Source organism: Xenopus laevis, chromosome 8L (assembly GCF_017654675.1).
Source record: "Xenopus laevis strain J_2021 chromosome 8L, Xenopus_laevis_v10.1, whole genome shotgun sequence".
NCBI classification, from domain to species: domain Eukaryota; kingdom Metazoa; phylum Chordata; class Amphibia; order Anura; family Pipidae; genus Xenopus; species Xenopus laevis.
This window is the reverse complement of record NC_054385.1, coordinates 92819291-92834550: the sequence shown is the minus strand read 5'-3', so window position 1 is coordinate 92834550 and position 15260 is coordinate 92819291. Positions and strand designations below refer to the sequence as shown.

The window sequence follows — 15260 nt, the reverse complement described above, 5'->3', positions numbered from 1 at the left end:
ACATCATGGGTAACATCACAAAAGATAACATTAATAAACTATCTCACTGCTTTATTAATAATATCATATCAGATATACAATATGATAATAGTCTTATTTTATGATAATAATAATAGTCTTGTTTGGCAAGTGGACACCCCCTAAGGAGATTTTAAAGATTTTAGGAAATTTCTGTAGAAAGTTAATTTGTGCATCTCCCCAAGCTACTAAAAGATGCAAGTACCAAAACTCTGTCAATTTCCCCACAAGCCATATGGTATTACCAGTGAGAAATATTATGCTGATTAATCAATAAAAACAATTAAATGCTATTGAGATTCTTGCTGAGTAAAACAATACCACACCCATGCCCTAGAGGTGCTGAATCCAAAAGCAACGTTAAAAATAATAACTCTACAATGTTAACGTAAATGTGATCCCCAGAGTGGGGATTGAACAGACCCCCCCAATAAGGATATACAGTTTAGCTGCAACATTTCCATAAATAAACACAATATTTAGATAAACTAGGCTTTTAGAGCAAAATAAAATTTTTTAACATATTTTGGTAATAGGAGTATGGGACCTGTTACCCAGAATGCTCGGGGCCTGGTAGTTTCCGAAAAAGGGGTCTTTCCGTAATTTGATTCTTCCTATTTTAAGTCTACAAAAAAAATATAAACATTAATGTAACCCAAAACAGCTGTTATTCATCTAGAGATTATTTTTTTTATATCTATATATAATTATATTACTATCAAGTACAGGGTACAGGTATGGGACCTGTTATTCAAAATGCTCGGAACCTGTGGTTTTCCGGATAATGGATCTTTCCGTAATTTGGATCTTCATACCTTAAGTCTACTAGAAAATCATGTAAACATTAAATAAACCCAATAAGCTGGTTTTGCTACCAATTAGGATAATTATTTCTTAGTTTGGATCAAGTACAAGGTACTGTTTTATTGTTACAGAGAAAAAGGAAATTATTTTTAAAATTTTGGATTATTTGATTATAATGGAGTCTATGGGAGACGGCCTTTCCGTAATTCGGAGCTTTCTGGATAATGGGTTTCCAGGGTTAACGAATCCCATACCTGTACTGTTTTATTATTACAAAGAAAAAAGTATTTTTAAAAATGGAGTCTATGGGGCAAGTTTACTTACCAGCAAAATTGCGCCACCTTCGCTGACATCGCAACACTTCGCCAGGCATAGAATCGCCAGGACAATGCTAATTTATGAAAATCTGAAGTTGCGTCCAGAGTTCCGAACGCTTTTGAAGTTGTGCTAGCGATAATACGATAAGCAGTTCGAAGTTACGCTATCGATGACTAATTTGCATACGGCGTGAAGTTAAAGTACAATGGATGTGTCTGTTGCAGTAACTACATTACACTACACAAGGCCAGGGAACGTTAATAAAATAAAATAGAGGTGTTATATTGCCCTACACATGTGCCCACTGTATAGTTTAGGTGCCATATGTTAGGAAATGTAGGGGGAAGGAGGGAACCAAAAAAAAAAAAAAAATTATGATCATTTTCAGCCTATCACCCTGTAAAAAGTAAAAGACGCCAGCGCCCAAAAATTTTTAACTTTTTTTTGAAGAAAACTCTACTCTATTGCACTTCACCTGGTCTGAGTTGGCGAAGGCAAGTCTGGCGCAAGAGGTAACGTTCAGTAAAATCCTTATCTTAGTGAATCTGCGTATTTACATACATTTGCCAGAGCGAAAATTTGCCTGGCGTTAAGAGTGCGAAGTCGCTAGAGTCTATCCCCTTTGCTAACGAATTTACGCTAGCGCCCATTAGTAAATCGGCTTTGTACCAAAATGATGTCACGCTGCTGAATTTTCACCAGCGTTAGTCACTTCGCCCTTTAGTAAATTTGCCCCTATGAGAGACAGCTTTTCCGTTAATTCTGAGCTTTCTGGATAACCAATCACATGCCTGTATTTTATAAATTGTGTATGCAGTATACCTGAACAGTATTCATAAACTGAAGTATTAATACTTTACAATACATGTTTGGAGACACATTTTTGTTGGTGTTAACGTGACTTAAACTTACTACTAACCACATAAATGACATGCTTTTACTGCACATTGCTGAATATATAAAATATATGAGCATGATCTCTGTTTTATAGAACATGTTTACATGCTCAGGACCTCAGGGTTTTCTGGATAACTAATATTTCTGTAATTTGGATCTACATACCTTCAGGCTATTAGAAAATAATTTAAACATTAAATAAACCCAATAGGGTTATTTTGCCTCAAATAAGGATTAACCATTTAAGTACACGCAGAATTTCCCATTTTTTGCTTTCTCGCTTTTGGGGCATTTCCTTGGGGGTGTTTTAAGTTTACCTTGGAAAATAATATTTGGGTTTTTTTTTTCAGGAGAACCTGAGCTTTCTCAATTTGCTGGAGTTTTTGTGTATTTCCACTTCTGGAGCAAAATGTAGAGCTCTAAATACCGAAGAAAAATAAAAAGTTGCTATTATTCATAATATAGGGATTTATACCAGAAAAATATTTTACTAATAATAATGAAAAAAATATTTTATGCACAAAAATCTGACTAATTTGGAAAGCCTCATGTCTCTTGAATGTGCCAATACCAGATATGTATAGTTTTATGGAGATTTCTGACTTCTATAGATCAAAAACTCACAGCCGTAAATAAATGAATTTTCAAAGCACTACAGCAGAATACGGCCTACTTTCGATTCCAATGCTAAAAAATCCTGGAAATATCCCCAGGAAACCATATATTTTTCAAAATTACACATTCTGCCAAATCCAAAATGGATAACCATGTCCTTCTACTCCTAATTACCTAACATCAAAGCTGTACTGTACTAGTGATGGGTGAATCTGGGCAAAAAAAATGCATTGAAGTCAGTGGGCGTCCAAATAATTGTGACGAGCGTCAATTTTTATGAACGATGCAATTTTGATGCGCAACAATTTATTTTGGAGTGCCAGATTTTTCAGCCGCAAATTTGTGTCTGCCGAATTTACTCACCCGTCACTAGTTCTGACTTTAGCAGTTTATATAAAAATGTGTGAAAATTCTGATAAATCACCCAAAAACTTTCACTTTGCAAGTTTGTATCTCCCACAAAGCATAAGGTACCACACACTTACACACGAATGCCAGGGGTCCATTGAACAGTTTAAATTTAAAGCCCATTGTGTACTGTATAGGATTACCAAAGAATCTGGCATTTAGAGACCCCAAAATGAAGTCAGTGCATAAATAATTGTCCCAGAGTCACTTCAGCTACTAAAAAAAATAACTTATTAATTTACTGCATTTTTGGGGGGTAAAAACACAAAAAATACATTGACATCCAAAAGCATATATTTTTGTAACGTACACATTTGGGCAAATCCAAAATGGGTAACCATGTATTTCTGCTCCAAACTAGGAGCAATGCTTTCCCAAAATTGGTAGTTTTGATGAAATGCTGGAAAATCGGCTCAAAGCTTCCAGTTTCTAGTATCTTATCCCCCAAATAGCATAAGGTACCAAGAGAAAACATCCTCACTATGAATGCCAGGGGTCCACTGAACAGCTTGATACCCATTATGTACAGGATTACCAAAGTATCTGTTGTTAAGAGACCCCAACATTAAGTTGTGTCACAGTGCTTCCCTAAAAGCATGCCCTCATTTAATCCGTGATTGTTAACATTTGGTTATCCAGAAGTGCAAGACCTGGGGTATATACACCCAGGTCATTGTAAAAACAGGGTGAGCATGTATACGTATATGTACATTTAGAAAAGAATATATACTTCTGGAAAAGAGAGTTTTTTATTTGCTGCCCACCTAAAAATCAAGTGAATATTTTCAACGCTTCACATAATTTATCATTTATAATTGATACATTGGAGCTGAGCGATATCGTATCTTTTTGTATATACGCCTTCTTCTATTACTTGTTTTTGGCCATGGAAATTGTGTCTGCTATATATCCTTTTGGGGGTCTCTGTGTGCCACATAGTTTGGTAAATCTATGCATATTGGGCATCAAAGTGTTCACTAGACTCCTGGTGTGCTTATTTAGGATGTTTTATGTTGGCATCTTATGAAATCTGTAGTACATAATGGGGTAAATTGCAAGCTTTGTGACAATTTTGTGACAATTTTCAGACATTTCATAAAAACTGCTATGTTTAGCATGACCTTGCAGTTAGGTAGTTTCTGTAGAAAGGCATATTTACCTATTTTGTATTCAGAATGTGTACTTTCAGAAAATATATGGTTTTCTGGGGTTGACTAACTAATTTGTCACTTTTATCCTACATAAATCAGGCAGTATTTATTCTGGTAGTAGAAATATACAGTATGCTATGAAATGTGCATGCACTAACTTAATATTGGGGTTGCTAAGCACCAGATACTTTGGTAATCCTTAAAAATGTTGGTATTAAAAGTGAAATCTGATTTCAATAAAAAGAAAGTTGACATTTACCATGTCTGTAAGAAATCTGATCGCATTACACCAGAATAGTTCTAATTTTGATTGATCGAACAGGAAAGCAATCATTCCATAAATAAGGCAAAATCATCATGGACCATAAAATGGAATTTGAGGCAGAGACCATGATACATAGACATTTATTGAACTGGCAAAAAATTCCTTCAGAATTCAGATGTCTAGGAATCCTGCAGGCATGATAAAAATGAAAATGGAAAAATTATATTAGCCTAATGTAGGGCAGCGTATTTTTCAGCAGTTTTTTTTTTCTTTTTAGAACTCTTTATTTGTATTTTTCCAGGAAGACACATAAATATCTTAGCTTTTGCTGTTGATTTTCTTATACAGCTTCATATAGAGAACAAAACGTATCTATATAAAGAAATTTTTTTTTTTTAATATACAATTAGATATCAGAAAGGACCAAGGATTGACTTATTCTTATACTCCCATTGCACTTTTTAAATTTCAGCTCTACCTTATTTATTTACTCTATCTGGAATTGAGTAATTCTCGATATTCACTAGAATCTATAAAGAGGAGCCAGGATCGCCATTTTTGAGAAAACTGAATTTGTTCCAGTTTATTGCTTTTAAACTTCTCGAACTTATAAATTTCTTGTATTTTGAGTAACCATTCCTTAGTCATTGGAACATTCAGAGATTTCTAATATTTTGGTATTAATGACTTAGCTGCATTGATCATAATGGAAACTGCAGACTTTTTATACTGAGATGTAGTCGATTTGTTTTTATGTAAAAGAGAAAAAGATTCTTCGATCTCCATATCCGTAAATTTGGTTAACAATTGTTGAATCTCCAGCCAATATGGTCTTATCCTAGGACATATGGGTTAGATTACTATTTAAATGATTGCATCTCCAACAGTTATCGGTCAAATTCTCATACATCTTAGCCACAGCGGAAGGGACTCTATACCACTGTGAAAGTATATTAAAGTTATTTTCCTGGAGTTTTCAGCACAGTTTTAACTTAAACAATCCCTTTATAGGATAAATAAACCTTTAAAATAAGTGAATATGAAACTGATGAGTGTGCTATTCTAAGTACTTTTGAAATTCATTTCTTTTTTCATTCCAAGACATTAAGGGATACATGTACTGTTAATATGAATGAAATAAAAATAAATAAGAGTACATCTTTACACAACTTGGGGACTTATTTCTAAAATAAGTAATACTTGCCAAATGATGGCAGGTCAAGCCAACATATACTGTATACTGTATATATTTTTTCCCCAATGCCTTGCTATATTATTGGCTCATGTAATGCTCTTTTAATAAGAGGTTTCGTACAAAGTCTTTGTCATGCTGTGTCTTGTTAATACTATACCTTAAACAGTGAAGCCCCTTTAGGATCCAATTTAGATAATTATTTAAACACATTGCTATTAGCTAATATATTAGGCTGCATGGACGATTTCCCAAGAATTTCCACACAGAGATTCTGTCTACAATTGTTTAAGATTGTTTCCAGTTCATTGCTGCCATGTCCCCTGGTGCTTCTTGTAAAACATATTTCACATCTAAAATAATATAGGCAGAAATAATGCCGGAATATTAAAAAGTCATGTCCGTTTCTTATCACGGCTAAAAGATTCCAGGCAGCGTGGCTTTTCCAATATACACTACAGCAGCCTCAGGTCAGTTAAGTTTCATTTTAAAATGGAAAAATAGCACCAGAAAAGTTTTTAAAGTGAAATTGACATGTTACCTTTCTTGTGTCACAATGGCTTTAATGACTTTACATTAATTGCTCCATTGGAAGCTTTATGAATGGGAAACATTATGCAGATTAAGCAAATTATGCTTTTCCTCTTAAGCGAGGTATGCAGCTTGATTAATTATCCACTTAAGTGTACATTATATCTCATATTTTATTTAACATTGGGTGAATGTTAACCCAATTATACGGCACTATGATAAGAATGAAAAAATACAGCCATTTTATTCATTAAGAGTCAGCACTTTTAAGGCATTCCTAACAGATGCTGTGGTCCTATTCCAGGCCCATTGTTTATGTGTATTTCCTCAGCTTGAAAAATGAAAGAGAATAATCAAGAAATTTAAAGAAAATTCTCTTGCAACAGGCTATTCCCCTTGAGGCCTATTGTTGCGTGCAGCGGACTCAGATTATGTTTCTGGAGTACATCTGGAATAGTGGGACCTAGTACTGTACCAGAACAGCATCCTTCTCAAGGATCCTTGATAAAGGTCCTAATGGGGACCAAAACGTTGGAACCTTATACTCATTCTTTGGCGTTCTGTTTATCATTGGCTCAGCATTCAAAGTAGCAACTTCCTTTTAATATATAACATGCCTTACGGAAACAGCAGTATTTCAGCAGTGACATGTATGAAAAAGGTCCTAATGAGGATCGAAACGTTGGACTCAAATATGATGTTTTAAAATAAACAGAAGATTTGTATGGGTGTGCCGGTTTTCAATTTTGTCGATGTATATCAAATATATTGGTGCACCCCAATTATACATTAATTTTTCATTGGAGTGCGGATTAATTTTCATTGGACTAATATATATATAATAATACATATATATATATTATATATATGTATTATTATTAGATAGATAGATAGATAGATAGATAGATATATTAATTAGATAGATAGATAGATAGATAGATAGATAGATAGATAGATAGATAGATAGATAGATAGATAGATAGATAGATAGATAGATAAAAAAGTGACATTTAGTGCCAATGTTTACAGTATGTAAGTGTAGATACTCAAAAGGTATTTATAGGGCTATGGTGGTAATAAGAAAGGGTTTCCGGGAAATGTCTTTTGCTGGGGCATACTAGGGTCTGGCACTCTCACAGGCCATTCCAAGTCTTGCACCGTGCAACTTATTGATCGTCACCTACCAGCACCCTTTAACAATTTACCACTTGAAGGTGGAACTTTCAAACCTGGCTGATTTACCCCAAAACACTGTAACAGGCAAAGATCTGCTTGTCTTGCATCCTGGCCAACTGATCATTGTTTCATGTGTGGTCACCTATAGAGTACCCTTAGGGCTCTCAGTCATCACCATGCAATGGCTTTTTAAGCTTTTTCAAAAGCGATGTCACTTAAAATAGTAGTGGTTAGTATAGCCACGACGCACAGATAATTCATTGAGCTCATATGAAGGCAAGTGAAAGAAAAACCCAACTCAATCAAGTGAAATATCATCCTGCAGGGGGCAGTGTTTCCTAAATAAAAGTAATCTTACTTCTAAAACTTATTGGCAGAAAGCACTAAATAACACTAGTGTTCGTATGTGCACAGTGTTATTTAATAAAGCACATCAGACTGGTGTACTAGAACATTGGCTTTATGCTGACATTTCATCTCAGTCAAATAGCTCTTATCAAACAAACACAAATGTTTGAACAATCATTTTATTCTTACTGAATAGTTTGTTAAACAAATTATTCAGTAAGAATAAAATGATTGTTCTGGAGACCACACAAACACAGAACAAACAGTGCAGACGGCTTCCACATTTTATTTGTACATTTACACATTCAGACAGATTCAGGAAGAGGTTGCTTATGATTTCACCTTGCAATCGAGAAATTTGTATCTTTAGCATAATAGTATGGTAATTCTCGACCTCTTCGTCAGCGTGCAGACTCAGGGACAAGCTCATAGCATCACTCCCATCAAACTGCCTAATAGGATGGGGGTGTAGTGGAGGGCCATTAGTGGCTCGTGGTTTTTGTGTCCTTCCTCTCTCCGCTTGCTTTTTACAATTTTTAAATAAAATTACTATATTTGAATAATGTAGGTTCCTATACAGTATCTTTGCAGAATCCTACAAATACATTATTAATCAAAGTAGGATACAAAAAACAGTCAGTGCCCTAGCTCACAGAACTCCCATTAATATAAGCACATCTGTACATTTCGGTTAAAGTACCTGCTCAATGAATTTTTTTTTATACAAAATGATCATTGGTCTAACTACCGACGAAGCAGACTCGACAGGTGTGTGGGGGTACAGAGGGCCTGCAGGAGTCTGCTTTCTTGGTAGTCACCCAAGATTCTGTGAGGGGGAGCAATTATCCACAAAGTTGCTCCCATTGTGGGTCACACCGATTTTGTACAGAGGGGCCTAGAATTTTTTCCCATGGGGGTCCTCGAAGTTATGCCCCTGAAGATAATTTCAGAAACAATATGATATGAATCATATGTTTTACAAAGGCTTTGTCATACAGGATGCAGTCTCAATGTTCATCATATACAGAAAACTGCAAGGGGTTCTCCACCAAGGAAGAAATGTTTTTTGTAACTGAAATAACACAAAAGATGAAAACCAATTGCAAATTGTCTCAGATTATCAATGTCTATGTTATACTAAAAGTTGATAGACAACGAGTCAGAGCCAGGAGTCCAAAGAATGAAAACAGTATGACAGGTACTTTTACAATTAACTTTAAATGGATTGTTCACCTTTGAGCTTTTAGTATGATGTAGAGAGTAATATTCTGAGACAATTTCCAACCGGTCTTCATTTTTTATTATGTGTAGTTTTTTTATTATTTCATTTGTTGTTTGGCAGCTGTGCAGTTTGGAGTTTCAGAAGCTATCTTGTTGCTAGGGTCCAAATTAACTTAGCGACCAGGGCATGGTTTGAATACAAGGCTGATTCATGAATGTGAGCATTCATTAATAGAAAAATAAGTTATAAAAAGTAGCTATAACAATAAAATTGTAGCCTCACAGAGCAATCTTTTTTTTCTTTTTTAATGCTAGGGTCAGTGATCCCCATTTGAAAGCTGGAAAGAGTCAGAAGAAGAAGACAAATCATTAAAAAACAAATAATGGAGGATCAATTGAAAAGTTGCTTAGAATTAGCCATTCTATAATAGTAAAAGTTAATATAAAAGTGAACCACCCCTTTAAAAACAAAAAGCCAAAAAGTATTGTTCTGTGAGACTACAATGTTTAAGCAGGCCATAAATGTGAATATTCACTCATCTGGCAAGGTTGCTAAACCCTGAGGCTGCATAGTTTGAACTGGAGAGCTAGGGTGGTCAGCTCTTCTGGAAAAAAATAGCGGCCTTCCTATATAATTATCTTTTTTCCCCTATTCATAACATTGGGATTTAACCAAAATTTTTCAGGCCAGGCCGGTAAAATACCGACCAGGTGGCAACCCTAGTTGCCACGTGACTAGTTTTGACCCGGACAGCCCGGTCAAAACTGCCTGCCCGGTTTTTCTAATTAGGGAACCTGAGTGGGATTAGATTGATGCAATGATCGGCCAATTGTCATGTCATCATCATGCCCCCAGTGTCACCCACACCACCCTGCCCCACTTCACTGAAGCGGAAGGTGACAAACCTACGGAGAACTGCTTAAATAATTTCGAAATCTGCAAAGAATACAAATTGAACACTAACCCTTTTAACATTAAAAATGTTGCCCAATTTGTAGTCACAAATGCACAGATCTGGCTACCCAGGAGGATTATTTACACCACAGATATTTAAAGGAAATATGGTGATAAAGCTGTGCCAGGATGGGTTCTCCCTGTGATAAGATTCAGTGGGAACATTTAAGTGTATATTAGCGACATCAGGTGGGTTTGCTGAGAAGCTATCAATGGGTCCTTTTGAATGGACTTTATAAATGTGGAGAGTATCATTGTTATAAATAGCAAAGAGCAATCCTAAAGTGAAAAAAAATTGTCGTTGCCTGCTGAAGGAACAGTAACAATTAAGCCTTTCATGACATGTTATACTTGAATCTCTATCTGTGCAGGAGTGTGGGTGTCTCCAGTTATACGTTATGAAGGAAGAACAAAGAGAAGATCAATGGAGAGCATTCACTAACATCTACTGAAAATCAAGTTGGTATGGTATGCATTCATTTTCTTCCCTGTAGAAAGAACTAGGCACAAACTAAATAGCAAAAGGACCACTTATCAAGTGTATGTCCAATAAAGGAGAACTAAACCCCCCAACACCCCCATCCTCTTCTAGCCACATTGGTGCCGGCAGTTATAAGTCTCATGGGTCTGCATACCAGCTCTGTACATTTCTGAGTTTTGCCACTGGTGAAAAGTTTGGCGTAACATTACCAAAAATTTGCTACATGGTCAACAAAAAAGTTGCGTAGTGGAGTAAAAAGTCACACATCAAATCATCCCATCTCCTTCCACATTAAACAATGGGATTGGAGCACCCAGATCTGTTTGTGGTAGGATGTATTTGGTGTGCCTGTGTTTGTAAGGCAGTAATATATAAACTATAAAAGGTAATTTTCGGTTAAACAGCAACAGGGTTACTAGTACGTAGATACTATTACTGATCCAGTAAAAATCAGAAATGTTTTTAAGAAATTGGCAACATGGGTGCCTTTTTTCCTATTGAAAAAGCAATTGTAGCATAGTGGATAGGAGGCCCTCTAGCAATATAGGGCATGTGTTTAGCAGACTATACGGAGCAAAAATGCATGTGATTTTGTTCTCCCATTGACTCAAATACAAAGCAAAGCAAAACGTGGCAGACATGGAGACTTTGGAGAGACAACTACGTTGCCACCATATTCAGAAGGTCCACTCTGACAAAAATAGGTTCCACTGTAAGTATTCTGGTCATTCTGAAAACTCATAGTTTCCCCATACAGCAGTCAATCCACAGCATAAATATGTTACGGCTTTCTTTCTAAAACTCATTTAAAATATCAGTAGTGCAATCATCTACAATAAAGGAAGTCTTAGGAGTATACAGAACAAAAAGAGAAGACAAGAGCAAGTTATACTGCAAGACAATTTGGTGGTATCTGGATACTTGCCCTTTGATATATATGCCTATTAATGTCACACAGTGAGTATGTATAGCAGAGCGCACATTTTGGTAATCTATATTGCAGCTGCTTTACATGTACATTCACCATCATTGTCCCAATGCTCTTGAAAATTATTACCTGAAGCCACATGATATATGTTAAAGCAGCAGCTTACCGATTCCAAGTTATAAAATTCATTCTCCAGGCTGCAACATCTGGCTCTTCTAGATCGGTCTGTCGTGGGTGATTTCACATTTGGCTGCCTGACTCAGTACTCACTAATGTTTTCAGCAGATGTGTAATAGAAATTGAGTTTTAATGATTTTACTTTATTAGCACAATTTACTTACCTTTGTTTCAAGGAAAATACAAGAAATATTATTTAGGGAGGGGACTAAAGCAGTTGGAGGGGGTGGAGACTCAGCCTGAAGGACACTAAGGGGCAGATTTATAAAGGGTTGAATTTAGAGTTCATGGGAGTTTTTTTTTAAAACTCCCATAAACTCTACATTTGACCAAAATTCGACCAACTGCAATTTACAATTTCTAATTTTTCAAACTCGGGTGAATGGGATCGACCTGCAAACTCGAATCATATTAGAAAATAATTTGATTTGAGTTTTTTCTCCGAAAAAACGAGATTTTCAGGAAGGCTGCAAACAACTCCAAATTGATCCCAGGACATCCCCCCAGAGCAAGGCCAGGCTGGTTGCGCGCATGCGTGAAATGGCGCTCATGGCACTCAAGCGCGAAATGGTGCACATTCGCAAAATGGTACTCGCGGACAATACATGATAAAATTTCGAAAATCTAAGTAGAATTTTTTTAAAAACTCTAATCGAATTTTAACTATTCCCTAGTCGGATTTCACTTAAAAAAAACTTGAAAATTTGAAATTCTAATTTTTACTTCGACCCTTGATAAATCTGTACCTAAGGGTGAGATTTGGAGGATAATATCTAATAATTCTCAGCTAGAAGATTGTTTGGAGCTAAATTTTGGGTGAACTCTTATTTGCTGTTCTAGATATTATAGGGACTGGCCGATACACCAATGATCTCCTACATATGTTACTGTGTTAAGAGCTAAAGGGGACACTGACCAAAGCTTTTTCCTCCAAGGGGGCATAAATAAAAAAACTACTGCCTTAAAGTAACAATTATTCCACATTTACTTATATGTAATTCAAGGATCATGGACAGCACAATGTTATTGTTGCCATCCTGTATGTTAAAGGGGTGGTTCACCTTTAAGTAAACTTTTAGTATATGATAGAATTCCTAATTCTAAGCATCTTTTCAATGGGTCACTGACACCATCTAAAAACAAAAGCTCTGTAAGGCTATCCATTTATTGTTCTTGCTACTTTTTATTACTCATCTTTTTATTTAGGCCCACTACTATTCATATTCCAGTCTCTTATTCAAATCAATGCATGTCTGTTAGGGTAATTTGGACCCTAGCAACTAAATTGCTGAAACTGCAAACTGAAAAGCTGCTGAATAAAAAGCTAAATAACTTAAAAACCACAAATAAAAAATGAAGACAAATTGCAAATGGCCTCAGACTATCACACTCTGTACTAAAAGTTAATTTTAAGGTGAACAACCCCTTTAATGAGATTACAGTTTATTATAAATCACCACCTGCAGGGAGTACAGAGAAATGGTACTTGCACTTTTTTCCTGCATCTATGGCAGCACCTACTATATGTCTATATCCATCTTCTGCTTGTAATTTTAGGTTGTCAGCAGTTTTAAAAGATAAAAGCTAACTATTAGTATCATACAGTATGTCATTAAAAATAAAAAAAGAACCACAGGATGAAACTAGTCCCTTGCACATTGATCATAGCCTGTGGTCATTATCAATGACCTATAATAGAGGACAAAGTGCTTTAGCCAAGATCCTCCTGTGGACACAGGCATGAGAACTGATGAGCACTAAGATGTTTTCCAATGAAGAATGTTGCATACTGAGTGCAATATTTAGAAGTATGGTGTGATTTCATTATGCTTCTACTTTTGGCAGAGAGTTATCTGTTTCATAGGAAGACACCCCACTATCATTAAATAAATCAATGTATATGCACAGAAGCAATACATTTATAAAATAACTTTGACCAAAATAATGCAGAATCTTATTCTCTAGGAATGTGGTGTATTTTTGCAGTGAAAAGTAAGGATATCAGAAAACACTATATGGTAATTCCTCATATCCTTATATTTTATAGTATGGGTTACATTACCCCATTAACACATGGATGTAATAAAATGTGTAACATCAGAGAGCAACTGAAAACAAGGCTGGGTTACTAGACCTGGGCCCACTTTCTTTCCTTACATTACCCTTAAGGTTATTTAGTGTATAGATAAACTGTGTGAAGGAGCAGATTATATACTTAGACGTAAAACACAGAATGAGAAATATATTCAGAATAATGCAACTTTATCGTAATAAGTGAGGAGTCCCTGGACGATGTAAAATCACAAAGCCAATAGCCTTGTGATTTTATTGACGTCACGGAACTATAAAGTGATTATTAATATATTTTAAAGCAGAGGGTCTATTGTTTTTTATAAGTTTCAATAAGTAATTTGATATGTGACATCACTAAGCACCTTTTAAAGGCTTACATTGGAGCCACAAATGTAAAAGATATCCTTAAATGGTGCTGGTTGCTATGGTCTTATTTACCTTAGCAACCAAGCAGAAGTTTAAATAAAAACTGGATTATGAATAGGAGAGGGACTGAATAAAGGGATATAAGAAATAACGGGACAAAAAAATTGTAAGCTCGCAGAACAATAGAATTTTGCTTGTTGGGTCAATGACCCCCATTTGAAAGCTGGACAGATGCAGAAAACAAAAAGTGAATAATTAAACATATTTAAAAAAATAATGTCTGATTGCAAAGCTGATTCATAGAACATGAACTACCCAGTTAAAAGATCTTCTATACTGTAAAGATTTATATCAATGTTCTCTTTGGTTAATATAGCATTTTTTCACAGGGTCTTATGTTAGATTTAACAGAAATGTACACTTACCAGAAACTGCTAAAGTGATGCATGTGCCAGGTTCAGACCAGCCAAAAGTTTAGAGGCCTTAAGGCTGCCGGCAGCCATGACAAGAGAAGAACTCAGGCTCAAATTTTAGGTATTAGGTAAGTATCAGTAATTTGTCTTTTTAAACTTGCAACACAGGAATTATTCAGAAGATAGTCTTTATTCCACAAAGGTGCCAGAGAATAGGAAACTGAGCTGGTAACTGGAAACAGTGCTACAGGTAACAATATGCATTAATAACAAGTTCTTCTGTTGGCTCAAAATAATGGAATTGCAACAGGATAATTTGCAGGAAAACAACTGTAAGCAGATGGCTGAGGATGCTGGGAGTTGTAGTTCACTGAAATAGATAAGTGATAACTCACAGTAGTCTGAGCAATGCCTTTACATTTGCAGGTTGAAGAAGCACAACTGGAGCTGACACACAAAAACTTCACGTTAAGTAGCCACACCAAGTAGGACAAATAATGGCAAGCGTTGATTGATAGCAGGAGTTACAAATATTACACACAGTAGAATTAAACTGTAACTTTGAGACAAATGCAGCAGTTGAAGGCAATCTGGGTTATACACAAGAGACAGTCCGACACGAAGTACAGCACAGAAAGGACACAAAGCTGAATCTGGAAGCCAGGAACATGGTCAGGAAGTGCAAAAACTCAACAGGTTCTGATACTAAATTAATAACTGAGCAAATGCACCTGGGTGGGGGCTGGACCAGAACCAGAGGGGAGGTTGGATCGAATCAAAGCAAGGCCAGACCTCATCTGACTGAATGTCTGTGTCAACAGGCTGGATAAACAAAATGTTCTTCTCTTCAGATTATTATAATTAATGCCCCATTTTAGCAATTCAGATGGAAGCTAATCTACTGCACTCACCCACTTACAAAA

The 15260-nt window shown here is 35.8% G+C and overlaps 1 protein-coding gene across 2 annotated transcripts in view; it reads right to left on the bottom strand.

Moving 5' to 3' along the window:
• Positions 1-15085, bottom strand: part of kcnh5.L (potassium voltage-gated channel subfamily H member 5 L homeolog) — a 218288-nt gene extending 203203 nt beyond the window's left edge. For both annotated transcript variants that reach the window (XM_018230657.2, XM_018230658.2), the window contains exon 1: positions 14350-15085. The gene's annotated coding sequence lies outside the window, so the exon portion shown is untranslated. The remainder of the gene's footprint in view (positions 1-14349) is intronic.
• Between the last annotated feature and the right edge of the window lie 175 nt (positions 15086-15260).